Source organism: Neofelis nebulosa, chromosome 1, assembly GCF_028018385.1.
Source record: "Neofelis nebulosa isolate mNeoNeb1 chromosome 1, mNeoNeb1.pri, whole genome shotgun sequence".
NCBI classification, from domain to species: Eukaryota; Metazoa; Chordata; class Mammalia; order Carnivora; family Felidae; genus Neofelis; species Neofelis nebulosa.
The window spans coordinates 145,717,663-145,735,113 of NC_080782.1; the positions used below are offsets into that span (position 1 = coordinate 145,717,663).

The 17,451-nt window shown below is 38.5% G+C and overlaps 1 protein-coding gene across 5 annotated transcripts in view; it reads right to left on the minus strand.

Moving 5' to 3' along the window:
• The window catches only part of COMMD10 (COMM domain containing 10), a 231,719-nt gene that overhangs the window by 150,304 nt on the left and 63,964 nt on the right, over positions 1-17,451 (minus strand). The gene's annotated exons all lie outside the window — the stretch shown is intronic.

The following is a 17,451-nucleotide window of genomic DNA, read 5'->3' on the forward strand; positions in this document are numbered from 1 at the left end:
TTATAAGTTTACTTTCCTGGCTTTAATGAAAACAAACTCACCCATAATATTTTTTTTTTAAATCTACTTCTCTGCTTATGTTATTTTCAATTGAGGGAAATGGTAGGTGAAACAGTTTCCCTTGACCAAGCGCCAATCTTAAGTAATTTTAAATTAGCTTCAGGGGTGCCTGAATGGTTCGGTTGGTTAAGTGCCAACTTCAGCTCAGGTCATGATCTCGCGGTTCATGAGTTCGAGCCCCACGTCAGGCTCTGTGCTGACAGCTCAAGGCTGTGGCCTGTTTCGGATTCTGTGTCTCCCTCTCTGCCTCTCCCCCACTCACACTGTCTTTCTTTCTCTCAAAAACTAACAAACATTAAAAAAATTTTTTTGCTTCAGTTTCACTGAAGCTTCGTTGACAGGACACCACTGTGAATGGTATTGTAAAAAAGAAAGAAAGAAAGAAAGAAAGAAAGAAAGAAAGAAAGAAAGAAAGAAAGAAAGAAAGAAAGAAAGAAAGGAAGGAAGGAAGGAAGGAAGGAAGGAAGGAAGGAAGGAAGGAAGGAAGGAAGGAAGGAAGGAAGGAAAGAAAGAAAGAAAGAAAGAAAGAAAGAAAGAAAGAAAGAAAGAAAGAAAGAAAGAAAGAAAGAAAGAAAGAAAGAAAGAAAGAAAGAAAAGAAAAAGCTCCAGAGGCAGCTGGGTGGCTCGGTTAAGGTCTGACTTTGGCTCAGGTCATGATCTCACAGTTAGTGAGTTGGAGCCCCATACTGGGCTCTGTGCTGCCAGCTGGGTGCCTGGAGCCTGCTTCGGATTCTGTGTCTCCCTCTCTGTCCCTCCCCCACTTACAATCTGTCTCTCTCACTCTCTCTCAAAATAAATAAACATTAAAAAAAATTATAAAAAAACAAAACATAAAAAAAATTCCTGGGGATTAAGGAGCATACTAGTCACGATGAGCACAGGGTGATGTATGTGGCATCACTATACTGTACATCTGAAACTAATGTAACAATGTATGTTAACTAATTAGAATTAAAATAAAACTTTAAAAGAAAAAAGAAAAAAGAATCTCAAGGTCGCTTACACATTTGGGTAAAACTGTACTAAGTAAATTTCCTGAACCAGTTTTAGAAGATCCAAACAGCATGCTGATTTTATAATTATGAATACTGCATGCTGCTAAAACCATTTCAGATGAAATTTCTACAGGACTTAGTCTAAATATTTAAGAACCAAGTCAGTGGCTATTTTTTTGTAAAGAAGTATTCATGGGGCACCTGGGTGGCTCAGTCGGTTAAGCAACCGACTTCAGCTCAGGTCATGACCTCACAGTCTGTGAGTTTGAGCCCCGCGTCAGGCTCTGTGCTAATAGCTTAGAGCCTGGAGCCTGCTTCAAATTCTGTGTCTCCCTCTCTCTCTGCTCCTCCCCCACTCATGCTCTGTCTTTCTCCCTTTCAATAATCTAAAAAAAATTTTTTTAAAAGAAGTATTCATAAAAAATGACTTTTCTCTGGCTAGAAATTCAAAATTTAAAGACACTCCATTTAACTTCTGAGATCTTCATCACAAATGTGAAATTGGAATGCTGATAACTTCCCTAATTTTTATCTTCTATACATTTTTCCATAGTAAGTTATACTCTTACCTACTTCTAACTTCTTTACTTTTATTTTAAAATTGAGCAGATATAGTCCTAGCTCCTGCTATTCATCAAACATTCAAAGTTATGTTCTCTCATGTGTTGTAAGCAAAGGGATAGGGTTTCCCTTAAGCATACAGCTTTTTGTATAGTCAAATACCAAGGTAGATTCTTAGTGGCTTTTTCCAGTTGATTCAAACAGCTAACACAATAACCAAATGGTTAGCCCAACTCCAGTGATAAAAGTTAAGATTTTGCAATCCTAACAGAAAATAACAAACCAAAGCCTAAGTTCAAACAAATACCACTACCACACCTGGTCTATCAATAATTTATTTAGCAAATCAGTGCGTAAAGGTACACTATCATTACCCCATACACTCAGTTCAAAGCTACATGCCAACTAGATTATAATTAAATATCCAGTAATTTTTAAAAGATACCAACTATAGAGCCACAAATTCAAAAAAAAAAAAAATGTTAATGTGTATTTTTTTCTGAGAGACAGAGAGAAACTAAGCGTGGGGGGGGGGGGGGGGGGCGGAGCAGACAGAGGGAGACACAAAATCTGAAACAGGCTCCAGGCACTGAGCTGTCAGCACAAAGCCCAATGTGGGGCCTGAACTCACGAACCATGAGATCATGACCTGAGTTGAAGCCAGTCGCTTAACTGGGCCATCCAGGTGCCCCAAGAGCCACAAATTCAAAACAGAGTCTACCGCATTAAGATTTCTTACCAATGAGGTACTAACAGAAAACACTGACAAATTTAATAGGCTTTTACTCCTTGTATAGGCCTCCTTGGAGGCCATTCCTCCAAAATATTCTGATGGTCCATATTCTTTGATACTTGCTAGTTTCCTTTAAATATTCAAGATAGTGCGTATATTCTAGTATCCCTAAAATTGGCATTATCTCTAAAGAGGTACATAGCTGTTAAGTGATGAGTCCAAAGTCACTATAAAAGCAACAGAACTGGATCCAGCTTTTTGCCTGAAAGTTTACTTAGTATTCATTTCTGATTTAAGTTCCAATGCTCCAGGAAAAGAAAAGAAGGTTACTAGTGCTAAAGAAGAAAATTCAGTAACATCTTGTGACAGACCTAAACTTCCCTTAAATATGTTCTTCCAACTGCTGTCAAAAGTAATTTATCCTAAAGATATTAGAGAGAATATTTAAAGATTCAAAGAATTGTCTTCTTTATGCCTCTACTTTCACAGCCAGTTCCACTTTTGGCAAAACTCGGTAACAGCCTTATAAAGGGTGAGGCATTTCAATTTGCCTTGTCCTCACCTTATCTTTAAGGGATAAAGATATCCATGAACTAAACTGTACTGTAATAGACACTTTTGCGTTTCCTATCATATTTAGTTCTCAGACAAATCTTGTTGGGTAGCTCTTATTATCCAAATTTTCAGATTAGAATTTGAGCCCGAAGCAGATACGTAACCTGCTTGAGATTCTTCCTAAGAGGCTAACAGTGTGCTTCTGAAGCCTGTGTTGTTTTCACTGAATGCCAACGCCAACGCCACCTTGAAATTCATCAACCTCACTCTCCATTGTCTGTCAAAATCTAATACGGACTTATTTATGAGCTGGATGGGAGAAATCACTTAATCCGAGCCCTTTATTTTGGACAGGATAGCACCAAGATCAGAGAGGCAAAGCATCAAATGCTTTGTCTCAGGACACACAGCTATTTAGTAATAGAGTCTAAACCCTCTCTGCAACAGTACTAATGTGGAAAAAAAACAAAAAAACCCACAAATAGTAATCTTCAACCAAACCTTTTAAAATATAATAAATTAAATGTTACAGCTCTCAAAATTTTCAGGTCTTAATGTTACGATAATTGACTTTTAGAATTCTTCTTACACTAATGACTGTGATAGGTTTTAATGGCCTAGAATGAAGAAAAATAGGTGTTTAATGTTATTAATATAAATAAAGGCAAACCCCTACTGTATAAAGCGACCTAAGTCGAGTCTACAAGAGTGGAAACCATGGGAGACAGCCATATCTGAATCTAAATCCAATTAAAATTGCTTGGTGGGTAGCAATTAGAACCCAGCTCAATATATTTGGAGGAAAACAGAGAATCATATCAGAGTTAGTATTCTTCAAACTGGCACTAATTAGGTCAAGATACACTCTGCCCTGTCAATTTAAAAATTAGCAACTATCACCTTCACTATCTTATCCCTTCCTCTTTTCACTGGGCACACAGAATGTTTATGTGCAAGGTTTTTAAAGAATATATTTAGACAACAAATACAGAATTCCAGTGAGCTTATATTTAAAGCCTTTTCTCTCTCCTAACAGGCTCTAATCCTATACATCAGTAGGAGATTGGTAACAGGCAGGGGACTTTCTTAATGAACACAGTAGTACTTTTAAATTCTCAGAAATAAGAACCTGAAGGCATAAATAAGTGAAACATATGAGGGACAAAGCATGTACAGAACAAGTATCAGGTGACACAATGGAGTGATAAGATACTGAATCTGTGAATTCAACTATGATTCCCTGATATGACCTCAAGTGTACCCTTTGCAAACAGAGACAGAATCAAATAATGCAGGCAGTTAGGCCCACCATTCGCCTGAACGAGTTTAAGTCCTGGAGTGAGGTGGAAAATGTCCACCCTCAGTATCACCAGTCAATGCAAGCTGAGGTCCCATGTGGGCTAACAGCGATTCCAGTGCTAAAGGACATACATGCTCTCTAAATGTTCAACTAAAGAAACACTGAACTGTTCAAACAAACTGCCAAAGGACAGTAAAATGGCTGACATGTCCTTACAGGAATGTGATGCTGGGGTCCAATGCCATGTGCTCGTAAGGGATTCCCTCTGCCTAAGGGGCGCCTGGGGGGCTCAGCTGGTTAAGCGTCCGACTTCGGCTCAGGTCATGATATCACTGTTCGTGGGTTCGACCCTGTGTCAGGCTCTGTGCTGACGGCTCAGAGCCTGGAGCCTGCTTTGGATTCTGGGTCTCCCTCTCTCTCTGCCCCTCTCCCACTCACACTGTCTCTCTCTGTCTCCCATAAATAAGTAAACATTAAAAAAAAAAAAAAAAAGTGTGTTCTCCATGAGATCATCATCACCTGCATGACCTTAGACTCTAAAACCTGTTTCCCCATTAGATGAGGTGACACTGTACGTAAAAGAAAAAAAGAGATCATGATGCTTTTTAACATTAAGGTGCAAAAACAAAACTATGAGGGTTTGTGGGAGAGGCTGGCAGAAATGAGAATGTGGCAATAATTAAGGTGGTCTGTGAATCCACTTCGAAACTGATTTGGGTCAACTTGCTGTTTGTCAATCAGTGATGAAGTAGCTCATCTTCACTATCTAAAAGAATTTTTATGTCAGAGCTTCAAAAATTACCTAAAACTGCTAGTAAACCAAACTTCCCCCAAGAGAATAATGGGGGTGAAAGGCATCCTCAGAAAACAGGTCAAATTTGCCCTCAGTCAATCCAAACCATCAGCCAGTAGACACAGCCTTCAGGAAATGCTTATATTTTTCTGCAAATCACTACTGCTAACTTCTGAGATCACTAACAATAAACTGCTAACTGTAGATTTCAAGCTCTGAATACAATATCCTCCCAGCAATTAAACAGAAGATGAGAGAGTGAATTCGGTTTTTTAAAAAAAGACAAAATATTTTACAATTTCTACTTCCTACCATTTTTGAGGGAAATTCTGTTTCCTCAGCCTAACTCCCATCCTGGCACTGACCGCAAATGATAATGTTTGTACTTTACAGTGTGTTTAGTCCACAAGTCAGCTAGCGGCTGGGTGATCGGAAAACACCAGTGCTGGGAGACCCTGCCTGGCTGCCCGAGGGCTCAAAGGCTCAGTCGGTATCTCAGCTGACTTATTCCCTACTTGCTCTACAGCTGTGGAGATATGCTTGAGAAAAATTCAGTGCAGACTATTTTCCTACCAGAAATTCTCTGATGCCCTAGTACTATAAGTACTTGATCACCCAGACAGCCCTGCCAAAAAGAACAGGAACAATTCTCAGCCTCATCTCTATCAAGGTCAGTCTTTGACTCCTCACACTTGGCAAATGGAAATAAATCACTTACCCTCAGGAGATTTTCATGGCCATCAAAACAAAATGTTTAAGAGCAACGATAAAACCATAAAGACTGCTAGGGGTGCCTGTGCGGCTCAGTCGGTTAAGAATCTCACTTTGGGTCAGGTCATGATCTCACGGTTTGTGGGTTCGAGCCCCGCATGGGGCTCTGTACTGATAGCTCGGAGCCCGGAGCCTGCTTCGGATTCTGTGTCTCCCTCTCTCTCTGCCCCTCCCCTACTCATGCTCTGTTTCTCTCAAAAATAAGTAAACGTTAAAAAACAAAAACATAGACTGTGAGAATAGGCACTAGCCATGAACCACACTAAAAGCAGGAGGCAAAGTAATCATTATGTTAGAACGGTGGCTACTTTATTAAATTGTAAATTATTTTCAGCCCTCCTGGGCAAATAATAAAAAGTGACTCACTGTTTATTAAGTCCAAGGGTCCAATGAGACAAAGCATCAAAGCACAAAGAATACCTGGCATATATTAAGTGGTCAATAAAATTACCGTTATCCTCCTGCTTGCTTGAATGTGGTAGAATCTTTATAGCAGTTACTGTCTGCACTGCAGCCGCTAAGATTCAGCTTCAACCCGCCCCACCCACCCAGCCTGGCCAGAATTCAGCAGGAGAGAAGTGGAGACAACGAGATATCTCAGACAACTGCAAATTGTATATAGTATGAAGAAGAAATGAGACATCCCTTCGGCCTCCAAACGGGCCCTGGCCCATATTAACCAACCGCAAGGCAACTTATGGATTTGCTTCTTAGCATAAACCAAATTCCCTGGGCAGAAGACACGAAAAGACACTTTTCCAAAGAAGACATCCAGACGGCTAACAGACACGTGACAAGATGCTCAACATCACTCATCATTTGGGAAATACAAATCAAAACCACGATGAGATACCACCTCACACCTGTCAGAATGGCTAACATTAAATTAGCAACACAAGAAACAACAGATGCTGGCGAGGATGCGGAGAAAGGGGAACTCTTTTGCACTGCTTGTGGGAATGCAAACCAGCGCAGCCACTCTGGAAAGCAGTGTGGAGGTTCCTCAAAAAACTAAAAACGGAACTACCCTACATCCCAGCAACTCCACTACTAGGTATTTACCCGAAAGATACAAAAATACATATTTGAAGGGGTACATGCACCCCAATGTTTACAGAAGCATTACCAACAATAGCCAAACTATGGAGAGAGTCCAAACGTCCACTGAATGATGAATAAAGAAGATGTGTCATATATATATGTAAAGTGGAATACTACTCAGCCATCAAAAAGAATGAAATCTTGCCATTTGCAGTGATGTGGATAGAGCTAGAACATGCCATGCTATGCAAAGTAAGTCCATCAGAAAAAGACAAACACCCTATGATTTCACTCATGTGGAATTTACCAAACAAAACAGACGAACATGCGAGAAGGGGGGGAAGAGAAGAGAGGGAAACAAACCACAACAGACATTTAACAATAGAGAACTGAGGGTTGATGGAGGGTGGTTGGTGGGGGATGGGCTAGATAGGTGATGGGTATTAAGGACACTTGTGATGAGCACTGGGTGTTGTATGTAAGTGATGAATCACTGAATTCTACTCCTGAAACCAAAATTACACTGTATGTTAACTAAAAAATTTTTAAAAAACAACAAACTAAATTTCCTTATGAGAAACGTTTTATCTTTTTTCGGGAATTATCATTAAGTAGGCCCCATTTTAAACCGCATTTTTAAGCTTGTTCTGTATCTTAACCTATAGGATATCTCCCCATCTCCAAAGATCACCGCTCAAGAAACAAACAGCCAAAAGATATTGGATTAGGCGGTACTTTATTCATAAAATGCATACCATCAACACAAAGCATAAACACGCTTACATGCCAGTGGTATTATTAGTCATTGCCATGCCAACCTAAAATACCTGAGGAGGTGACTGTCATGTAACTTACAACTGACTACATAGTACTCACCCTCAAATCTAAGAAATATATAAATTACTCTACTGATCTGTCTAGAACAAAAGACTTGACAATTGATATAGTTCAGTTACACTACTTTAGGTACACACTTGCAACTTTCTTCTTGTACTTGAGAATCTGAAGAAGTCAATACACATTACAATCGGTTGAAAAGTAGAGAAAATAGGCAAATTAAAATGAGGATGGAAATCCTGAGCATCGTCTACATGAGGCAGAAAAACTTGGTTTCCATTTTCTTTTTTATTTTATTTTACTTTATTTATTTATTATTCATTTAAATGTTTGTTTATTTTTGAGAAAGGGAGAGCATGAGCAGGGAAGGGGCAGAGAGTGAGAGAGACAGAGGATCTAAAGTGGACTCCATGGCAACAGCAGAAAGCCCAATGCAGGACTTGAACCCATGAATGGTGAGATCGTTACCTGAGCCGACGTCAGACATTTAACTGACTGAGCCATCCAGGAGCCCCTGGTTCTCATTTTCAAAGAAAACCATCCTATAATTAGCAACCGATTTTTAATAGACTATTTCGTCTCTTATTACAGTATTAACAATGAAATGGTAACATCCTCCTCCTCTCCTAACAAATATGGATGATTACAGTATGCCTGCTTCAAAGGAGTGTTTTGAGGCTCAATATTTGCAGAGTTTTGAGCACCGCTGAAAGCTACTAAGTAAATAGAAAGTACTGTCATTGAGAATGATCAAATAAAAGCAAAGATGATTTAATATCACAGAAAATTACACTTATAATTGGCACACTGCCATGCCAATTTGGTCTCTCAGAGCACACACTCTATTAAAGGTCACTGTGGGTTAAAAAAAAAAAAAAAAAAGTCCCACAGCGAGTTCAAGTAGCCTACAATGCAGTATTAGCAATTAAGGAAGTAGTATTCTTCCTCCATATTCATTTGGCAATCCTTTCTACTAAATAAGAGAAATGCAACAGTCATTTGTTAAAAACGATGGCTACAGACAATTCAATCTCAATTCTAACAGCCTGCTTAGAAGCTAGAATACTGTAATGCTGCACAGTATTTTTTAAAGAGCAAACTATCATATAAGCTATGAAGCCGGCACTCAAGTACTTCCAAGATAATATATTCCTAAAAAAATTTTCCAGAAAAACTTATGTTCCTAACACAAGGTTAGACTACAGCATTGCAAATTCAGATTCAATTAACATCAAGTACCTACTATGTGGGACTCCCTCTAATAGGCATTTTGCTGACATTATCTCAATGAGTTCTATCAACAATAATCCTAAGAGAGGTATTACTAGCCACATTTTCAAAAAGGGAAGTTTGCTGTAAATTCAGATTCTTGCCCACATTCTAAGAATTTAAACTCAGTTTTATCATTTTACCTTTAAAAAAAAATGTTTATTTATTTTGAGAAAAGAAAGAGCATGAGAAGGGGACAGGGACAGAGGGAGAGAGAGAATCCCAAGCAGGCTCCACGCTGTCAGCACAGAGCCCAACACAGGGTGTGATCCTATGAATCGTGAGATCATGGCCTGAGCTGAAATCAAGGGTCGGATGCTTAACCGAGCCACTGAGGCGCCCCAGTTTTGTCACTTTAAATCCACGGTCCCCTCCATTCTGTCAGACAAGGATCTCATCCGGCTGTGCAAAAAATAACTGACAAATCATTTAATCTCACTGGGCCTGACTTTCCTCATCAATAAACTTAGGAAGAAGTTTGAATTATTCCTAAAGTCAGTTTCCCTTATTCTCTTTCCTGATGTCTATCAAATTTACCATTTTAATCACTTTAAAGTATACAATTCAGTGGTTCCTGATACATTCACAATATATTACCACTCTCTGATTCCAGAACATTCCCTCACCTCAAAAAGAAACTCCTAACCTTTAAGCTGTCACTCCTCTACCTTCCTTCCCTCCCCCAGGCTATGGCAGCTTCTGATCTGCTTGCTGCTTCTATGGATTTGCCTAACCTGGATATTTTACACAAAGGGAATCACACAATATGTGACCTTTTGGGTCTGGTTTCACTCACTAAGCGAATGTTTCTGAGGTTCATCCACACTGAGGCATGTATCGTACTTCATTCCTTCTTATGGTTCAATAATATTCCTTTGTATGTATTTACAGACATTGTTTCTCCATGCATCCGCTGATGGGACATCTGGGACCTTCTGGCTACTGTGACTAATACTGCTCTCCACACACATGTACATTTACTGACTTGAGTCCTTCCTGATATATATCTAGCAGTGGGGCTGCAGAGTCATATGATAATACTATGTTTGAATTTCTGAGGAACTGACAAAGTATTGGGGCTCACCAATTTTATATTCCCTACAGCAATTACAAGGGTCCTAGTATCTCCCCATCCTTACCAACACCTATTTTCTGTCTTTTTCTTTCTTCCTTCCTTCCCTCCTTCCTTCCTTCCTCTCTCTTTGTAATTATAGCCACCCCAATGAGTGTGAAGTGATATCTCCTTGTAGTTTTGATTTACATTCCCCTAATGCCTAATGATGCATTATCTTTTCACGGGCTTTTTGGCCATTTGTACATCTTCTTTGGAGAAATGTCTATCCAAGTCCTTTGCCCATTTTTTAGTGGAGTTGTTTTTGTTGTTGAGTTGCAGGAGTTTGTCAAATATATGAGAAACAAATCCCTTAGCAGATATATGATGTGCAAACATTTTCTTCCATTCTTTAGGTTATCTTTTCATTTTCTTCACAGTCCTTCAATGCACAAAAGTTTTTCATTTCAAGGAAGTCTAATTTATCTTCTTTCCTTTGCTGTTCGTGTTTTTGATATCTACCCTAAGAATCCATTGCCATATCCATCTAAGATCTCTTTTTGCTGGTGTATTCCATAAGCTTTTGCTCAGTTCATAAATAAAGTTGTACCTGAGTAACTCTCTTTGTTTTACTGCTGGGTTATTTTGGAGTATTTATTACATTGTCCTTATCAAGGAAGTGGCAGGATTTTAAGCATGGATAAAATTACCCTGTTAATAAGATGGTCGGGCTGGAACTCCTTGAGATAAAATGCGATAGCTCTGAAAGAAACTGCTTTCTCCTCCATTATAAAGAAGAAAGGAAGAAGGGGGGAAGAGAAAGGGGGGAAGAGAAAGGGAGGAAGAGAGGAAAGAAGGAAGCAAACACTGTTTGAGAACCTCATGAATTAATGAACACACACATACAAATTTAAAAGCCATTCCAACATGCACCTCCATGTTTACAGCAGCAAAATCATGGAAATAGCTCACATGTCCATCAACTGATGAATGGATAAAAAAGATGCAATTTGTGTACGTGTATATATACATATATATATATATATATATATATGTGTGTGTGTGTATATATACATATATATATACACACACACACACAGGTATATATACACATATATATGTATATATGTATATATACACACACAATGGAATATTACCCATCAAAAAAAAAAGAAATCTTGCCATTTGCAACAACATGGATGGAGCTAGACAGTATTATGCTAAGTAAAATAAGTCAGTGGGAGAAAGACAAATACCATATAATTCACTCAGATGTGGAATTTAAGAAACAAAACACGCAATCATTGAGAGAAAAAGGAGAGAGGCAAACCAAGAAACAGACTCTTAAGTCTAGAGAACAACCTGACGGTTACCAGAGGGGAGGGGAGTGGGGGATGGGTGAAATAGGTGATGGGGACTAAGGAGGGCACTTGCTGTGATGAGCACTGGGTGATGTATGGAAGAGGTGAATCACTATATTGTACACCTGGAACTAATATTACGCTGTACATTAACTAACCTGAATTTAAATGAAAACTTAAAAAATAAAATAAAAAATAAGTATAATTAAAAAAAAAAAAAAAAAAAGGATGTTCTGGACTAAATGTCCAAACATGATAAACCGTGGAAAGACAGCTTACCCTGCAATAAAAACTCATTACTCTGGCAGTTACTAGAATTCTAACACATGGAATCATTTCTAAGATCTACTTCCCTTATTTTAACTGGCCAATAATGTTCGTGTCTACCAAAAGGCTTAAATATGGCTTCAAAAGGAAAGGCATTGCTGAAGGATTACTTGAAAAATAAACCATGTTTACCCCCCCCCACCAAAGAAAAAGAAAAGAAAAAGAAAAAGAAAAAGAAGATGGAATATATAAACAACACAATACACTGCAGCCATTTAAAGTGATATTGCTGAATAAAATTTCATTTATTGACATTGAAAGGTTGAAAGGTATTTACAACGTAATGCTCTATGGTGGGAAACAACTAGTTTATAATACATATACTCAGAAAGCCATATATCAATTAAAATATCTCATTCAAAATTATTATCATGGGATGCCTAGGTGGCTCAGCTGGTTAAGCGTCTGACTCATGATTTTCATTCAGGTCATGATCTCATGGTTCATGAGATTGAACCCCAAGTAGATAGAGCTCTGTGCTGACAGTGCAGGGTCTGCTTAGGATTCTCTCTTTCTCTCTCTCTCTGCCCGTGCCCTGCTCAAAGGTGAATATGCACACTCTCTCAAACTAAATTAAAAAAAAAAAAAAAGGAACTTCTTTTTACACATTCACTTATTATTACATTTTATCTTCACCCTGAATAATTTGTCAGCTATGTTTTTTTTTTGTTAACTAACCACAACCACTACAACAAACATACAGCATTTCACTGATGTTATGATATTTACTGAGTATCAGCAAATTTTATGTATATAAACTCCAAAAAATAACAATTTATTTTTTTTAAGTTTATTTATTTTGAAGGGGGGGAGGAGGGGCAAAGAGAGAAAGAATCTTAAGCAGGCTCTATCTACCCCAATGCAGAGCTCGAACTCATGAACCGTGAGATCATGACCTGAGCGGATATCAGGAGTCCGACGCTTAACTGACTAAGCCACCCAGGCGCCCCACAAAACAAGTTTTAAAAACAAAATATGACATTGTAAAAATGGTATATAGTCGGTCACTTCATTAATTAGGATCAAAACTTTTCTGAAACAAGTTACCAAGATGTGCAAAAATAAGATTCTATTCTGTCTCTTGTTTCTGCTAGTAGAAGAGGTGGGGTAAGTGGTAAGACAAGGACAGCATTGCTCCACCGGCCCGACTTGCTACCCCTTATTTCATCTAAAAGCCCTCGCTGTGGTATGTTCCCACTGCGTGTGAATTCCACTCCCCATTGCATAAGGTGACTGAAAGTGACTAAGTCTGTGCACTAACTGAACAGCTGCCTTCAGACCCTCAGACATGTCACCCAAATATAGACCGGAAACACAGAACCTGTGACACTGAGCAGATGCTACACACAAACATGTAAACGGCCACAGACTCGCAATGACCAGGAATCTTGGGACGGCCACACTTCCAAATAAGAGGGCAGGTGACCCAAGACTTGAGGATCTGATTAAAATCATTAAAGCGCTTTATATACAGACATGAGATGTTTTTTAAAGATTACATAATTCGGGATAAGTATTAAGGATAGTAGAAAAGTTAAAACAACAACAAAAACAAACAACCAAAAAAACCAATATAAAGAAAAATCTTTACTTTCCCCAATACCATAAATACAGTCAATAGTGCCCAAAAATTTGTTCTGAGGAGAGAAATATATTATATAACAAAGTGAGTCTTCTTCATATAAGTTTAATTTTCTCCAAATGCTTCTCAGAAAAAGGAATGAAAAAATTTTAAAGAAACAATTTACATAATCTATTAAAGATACATTTAAGCATTCACATGGTGACATAACAGCAAAAATGCTTAAAATCTCACATAAATTAGGCCAGGAGAGAAATTTGTCAATTTTTTTTTTTTTTTTTTGCCAAAATTATCAGAACTGATTCAATATTCAACACTGCAATTTACTTGCGAGAAAACTTAGCCTAGCCAACTTTACTGTTTCTTGAATCTAAAATTTACAGTACTATTCCCAAATTAGAGTACTAGATTTAGAAAAGCAATTCAGAAAATCACCAATGGTGTTCAAAAGTTAATAAATTCAGTTGAGACATAAAACATTTACATTTTACACATTTTAACTGATTTCTGGCTGTAGTATCATTAATATAGAGGGCTCATTGTGAACTACTCCAGTATTTTCCAGCAGCTGTTGGGTATATCGTCAGCCACGGAAGCAACAGACCAAGGCGTAGCCAGTGGCCACACGTTAAGAGCTCTTAGATATGGAACCGATCTTCATATATCTGGACCACTTCAGTTTCCAAGCTGATGCAGGGCTAAACGTTCCGACAAGATCAGACGATAGGTTTTACTTTTATCTACTTCTCTCTCTTAAAGGACATGCTTGCCATACACCAGACCAAGCCAAAGAAGTCTGAAGATTCAAATTAAAAACTCCCCAAGTGATCCTGGACCTATCTGAGGGCCCTCTACACCACAACCTACTCTAGGGAGGCTGTGGCTCGGGGTTCCATTTCTGTCTCCAGCCATTTCTTCTCCAACAACCTACCCCCAACACACATTATGCTGTCTCTCTACCTGACTCAATTTAGAATCGCTCCCTTTTACACACAGGCCATCCTTTCTCCCTTTCTCCCTTCATCTGATACCCCAGGCAAAGATGAAACCCTGATTAAATCCAATTACCCACCTGCTCTACCTCTGCAGCTAAAAATGGATCAAGAAAAATGTACAACCTTCCAACAGTTCCCATTTTAAATTTATGGCCACAAATTGCAAATGGGCAATCAGCACTGTTCAACACAGTGAAGCAGACTAAAATCCCGAGTTTGTTCATTTTCCCAGTATACAAAATACTATTTCATACTTTCTCCTCTGTTTCTCAAACCTCTTAAACCTACCCACTCCCTCAGCTGCCTGGAGAAAAAAGCAGGAATCAGACACAAATTTCTCTTCCAACACTCAAAACTACATACCTAACCCATACTCTTATTTCCTATTACAACAAATGCCATGTTCTCACTTCTTTCACAGTCCAACCCTTCCATTTGCACTCTGGATCTTGCAACTTCTCACTTTCTCAAGAAAATTATATCCCTCTCTGTGCTGCGTTATCAATTTCTCTCTCCATGGATCTGGGGCATCGGCATACAAGCCTCCTCTAACATCTGCAGTCATTAAATCCACACCCCCTACAGGGACCATCCTACCTCCAGGCTTCTTGAAAGAGTTAACTTATCTGGTGGCTTCCACTTTGTGTCCTCACATTCTCTCCTCAGTTTAATCCAAGCAGGTTTCTTTTTCCTCTCAGTTGTAACCGAGATGACCACTGTCAAGGTTATCAGAGAGGTCCATCTAACCAAATACAACACTCACATGCCTATTCTCTTTCCTGACCTCTCAACAGCATTCAGTACTACCCGCCATCTTAAAACAGCTCCTCCTGCCCCTAGACAATGATCACCAGTGATCTCCATGTCACTGAATTCACTTTTTTATCCCTGTATAGTGATTAGAGGTTGAGGCTGTTGAGTCACACGGACCTGGATTCAAATCTTGGCTCTCTCACTTTCTAGTACTTAATCTAGGCACTGATATTTAACCACTGAGCAAACCAGGGAAAATATCAGGACCTAATTCACAGCTCTGAGGATTAAATTAGTTAATTTACTTTTTTCTTCTCTATTACCTCTTAGGAATGTGTGACATAATTCACTTTCCAAGAAATGTTCTTCCTTTCATCTCAGACTGCTCCTTCCTATTCGCTGTCATAAGCTCCTCCAACTCTACTTGCCTTTTAAATTTAGGAGCTCATAGGAGACAGAGAGCGTGAGCAGGGGAGGGGAAGAGAGAGATGGGCAAAGAGAATCTGAAGCAGGCTCTGTGTTGACAGCAGTGTGCCCGACGCATGGCTCAAACTCACAAACCACGAGATCATGACCCGAGCTGAAGTCGGATGCTAAATCAACTGAGCTCTCCCCCACCCCCCAGTATCCTGAGCTCATAAATTTCTATATTTTCTCCCTAAGTGATTGATCTCCACCATTCTCATGACTGAAACTACAATCTAACCCTTGATGATTTCGAAATCTCAGTTTCTAGTCTATAATTTTCTCTCAAGCCCCAGATTGCCAACCAATCTCCACCTGGATGTTGCAGCTACCTCATACTCAACAGGCTCAAGAGACAAGACTCCATCTTTTTTCATGTGCTCTTTCTCTCACCAGAAACTCCCCTGCCTGTCACAGTCTCTAACTACTTGCTGTCAGTCTCTGGGGCTCCATATATTCCCTCTTTTGTAACAGTCACTAAACTTATATTTACTGGCTTGCTAGACCGTAAACTCCATGATAGAAAATAAGACCTTCTCATATCATTAACACTTTGCCTAGTGTCTCTTACATACAAAATGTTTAATAAATACTTTTTTTTCAATTTTTTTTAAACATTTATTCATTTTTGAGAGGCAAAGCACAAACAGGGGAGGGGCAGAGAGAGAGGGGGAGACACAGAATCTGAAGCAGCCTCCAGGCTCCGAGCTGTCAGCACAGAACCCGACGTGGGGCTCGAACTCACGAACCGTGAGATCATGACCTGAGCCGAAGTCAGACGCCTAACCGACTGAGCCACCAGGTGCCCCTTAATAAGTACTTCTTGAACAGAATCTGAGCTATTCAAAAAGTTACTGCTTATTTAATTTCTGAAACAGCATTTTATTTGTTCAGTTGTCTAATGCAGTGTAAACACTTTCATATCAAAATACTTAAACCACTGGTTTACATTAATGTCATTTCTAATCCATAAAAATACATCAAACAAAATTTAGAGGTACTTCTAAATATATTCTATTATGTCTGGGGAATTCCACAATTATCAATTGCCTCTGGATATAAAAAGTTAAAAAGGCTCCAAGCTAGGAAAGACAACTAAGGGTGATACTGTTTGTTTACCTACTTTGGAATCCCACAGAATTTTTTAAAAGAATGTTAGTGAAAAGATGATATTTTAAGTCTGAAATGCATGAACTTTCTGGATTATTTTTAGAAAGGATTTTCTTCTCCAAGACTCTTCTATCATTTTCCCCACATGAATACTAAATACTATCACACTCTAATTGTGTATTAATATTCTGTTTGTTTTTACTCCTCAAAGATAGTATCCAAACAGTATTTTTTTTTTTTTTTTAAGCTTATAAAGTCTTCTTATGGTTAAATGCAGAGTTTCCATTAGGGAGCCTGAAATTTGAAAAAAGCTTGCACACACACATACGCTCTCACACAGATACCAAGAGATTCACTGTGATATCATGAAGATGTACACATATGACTTGAATACATAAGGGCTTTTAGAAAGTCAAATTGATTACAAAACCAAAATACGCACTTAATTGAGGAAAAACATTTTGTATTGTTCTTATGTAGAAAACATGACCCCTTGAAGGACAAAATCATTGAGAAACTGATCACACTGAAAAAGGATACAAAACAAAGTTAAAAACAAGAAAACTAGAGCCACACAGCCTTAGGAATACTTAAATAAATTAGATTGCAAAGGATCAGGCTTTGTTCTCAGAGTATCTGGGCAATTATCTCACAAATAAGGGCTATTTCTATTTTCTATAACTGCCCGAGTATTTGATCAGATTGCTTCTGCACCTTCTATATAATAAACCAAAACACACATAATGAAAGCTTATACGTACACTAATGGAATAAAGAAATTATAAAATGGACGATTCTCTAATATCACAAAAGTATTTGAGCTTTTAACTGATCTCCTACAATTATCCAAAGTACTTAATTAACCAGTTACGAAAGAGCTTTTATGTGAGAT